The sequence below is a fragment of the Bombina bombina genome, chromosome 1 (assembly GCF_027579735.1).
Source record: "Bombina bombina isolate aBomBom1 chromosome 1, aBomBom1.pri, whole genome shotgun sequence".
Lineage (NCBI taxonomy): Eukaryota > Metazoa > Chordata > Amphibia > Anura > Bombinatoridae > Bombina > Bombina bombina.
In genome coordinates this window covers 923,569,779-923,572,278 of record NC_069499.1, presented here as the reverse complement: position 1 = coordinate 923,572,278, position 2,500 = coordinate 923,569,779, and the positions used below count along the sequence as shown (strand labels likewise).

At 46.5% G+C, this 2,500-nt stretch overlaps 1 protein-coding gene across 2 annotated transcripts in view; it reads right to left on the bottom strand.

Moving 5' to 3' along the window:
* The window catches only part of ANKRD11 (ankyrin repeat domain containing 11), a 1,020,931-nt gene that overhangs the window by 993,164 nt on the left and 25,267 nt on the right, over positions 1-2,500 (bottom strand). The gene's annotated exons all lie outside the window — the stretch shown is intronic.

The following is a 2,500-nucleotide window of genomic DNA, read 5'->3' as shown; positions in this document are numbered from 1 at the left end:
TTAGTGACTACCTTAGGTAAGAACCCAGGTTTAGTACGCAGAACTACCTTGTCTGAGTGAAAAATCAGATAAGGGGAATCACAATGTAAGGCTGATAACTCAGAGACTCTTCGAGCCGAGGAAATAGCCATTAAAAACAGAACTTTCCAAGATAACATTTTTATATCAATGGAATGAAGGGGTTCAAACGGAACACCCTGTAAAACGTTAAGAACTAAGTTTAAACTCCATGGTGGAGCAACAGCTTTAAACACAGGCTTGATCCTAGCTAAAGCCTGACAAAAGGACTGGACGTCTGGATTTTCTGACAGACGTCTGTGTAACAAGATGGACAGAGCTGAAATCTGTCCCTTTAATGAACTAGCTGATAAACCCTTTTCTAAACCTTCTTGTAGAAAAGACAGTATCCTAGCGATCCTAACCTTACTCCAGGAGTAACCTTTGGATTCGCACCAGTATAGGTATTTCCGCCATATTTTATGGTAAATCCTTCTGGTAACAGGCTTCCTAGCCTGAATTAGGGTATCAATAACCGACTCAGAAAAACCACGTTTTGATAAAATCAAGCGTTCAATTTCCAAGCAGTCAGCTTCAGAGAAGTTAGATTTTGATGTTTGAATGGACCCTGTATCAGAAGGTCCTGTCTTAGAGGTAGAAACCAAGGCGGACAGGATGACATGTCCACTAGATCTGCATACCAAGTCCTGCGTGGCCATGCAGGTGCTATTAGAATTACTGATGCTCTCTCCTGTTTGATTTTGGCAATCAATCGAGGAAGCAGCGGGAAGGGTGGAAACACATAAGCCATCCTGAAGTTCCAAGGTGCTGTCAAAGCATCTATCAGAACTGCTCCCGGATCCCTGGATCTGGACCCGTAGCGAGGAAGTTTGGCGTTCTGGCGAGACGCCATGAGATCTATCTCTGGTTTGCCCCAACGTCGAAGTATTTGGGCAAAGACCTCCGGATGAAGTTCCCACTCCCCCGGATGAAAAGTCTGGCGACTCAAGAAATCCGCCTCCCAGTTCTCCACTCCCGGGATGTGGATTGCTGACAGGTGGCAAGAGTGAGCCTCTGCCCAGCGAATTATCTTTGATACTTCCATCATTGCTAGGGAGCTTCTTGTCCCTCCCTGATGGTTGATGTAAGCTACAGTCGTGATGTTGTCCGACTGAAACCTGATGAACCCCCGAGTTGTTAACTGGGGCCAAGCCAGAAGGGCATTGAGAACTGCTCTCAATTCCAGAATGTTTATTGGAAGGAGACTCTCCTCCTGATTCCATAGTCCCTGAGCCTTCAGAGAATTCCAGACAGCGCCCCAACCTAGTAGGCTGGCGTCTGTTGTTACAATTGTCCAGTCTGGCCTGCTGAATGGCATCCCCCTGGACAGGTGTGGCCGATAAAGCCACCATAGAAGAGAATTTCTGGTCTCTTGATTCAGATTCAGAGTAGGGGACAAATCTGAGTAATCCCCATTCCACTGACTTAGCATGCATAATTGCAGCGGTCTGAGGTGTAGGCGTGCAAAAGGTACTATGTCCATTGCCGCTACCATTAAGCCGATCACCTCCATGCATTGAGCTACTGACGGGTGTTGAATGGAATGAAGGACGCGGCATGCATTTTGAAGCTTTGTTAACCTGTCTTCTGTCAGGTAAATCTTCATTTCTACAGAATCTATAAGAGTCCCCAAGAATGGAACTCTTGTGAGAGGAAAGAGAGAACTCTTCTTTTCGTTCACTTTCCATCCATGCGACCTTAGAAATGCCAGAACTAACTCTGTATGAGACTTGGCAGTTTGAAAGCTTGAAGCTTGAATTAGAATGTCGTCTAGGTACGGAGCTACCGAAATCCCTCGCGGTCTTAGTACCGCTAGAAGGGCACCCAGAACCTTTGTGAAGATTCTTGGAGCCGTAGCCAATCCGAATGGAAGAGCTACAAACTGGTAGTGCCTGTCTAAGAAGGCAAACCTTAGATACCGGTGATGATCTTTGTGGATCGGTATGTGAAGGTAAGCATCCTTTAAATCCACTGTGGTCATGTACTGACCCTCTTGGATCATGGGTAAGATTGTCCGAATAGTTTCCATTTTGAACGATGGAACTCTTAGGAATTTGTTTAGAGTCTTTAAATCTAAGATTGGCCTGAAAGTTCCCTCTTTTTTGGGAACCACAAACAGGTTTGAGTAGAACCCTTGTCCTTGTTCCGACCGCGGAACCGGATGGATCACTCCCATTAATAACAGATCTTGTACGCAGCGTAGAAACGCTTCTTTCTTTATCTGGTTTGTTGACAACCTTGACAGATGAAATCTCCCTCTTGGGGGAGATAATTTGAAGTCTAGAAGGTATCCCTGCGATATGATCTCTAGAGCCCAGGGATCCTGAACATCTCTTGCCCAGGCCTGGGCGAAGAGAGAGAGTCTGCCCCCCACTAGATCCGGTCCCGGATCGGGGGCTCTCGGTTCATGCTGTCTTTGGGGCAGCAGCAGGTTTCCTGGCCT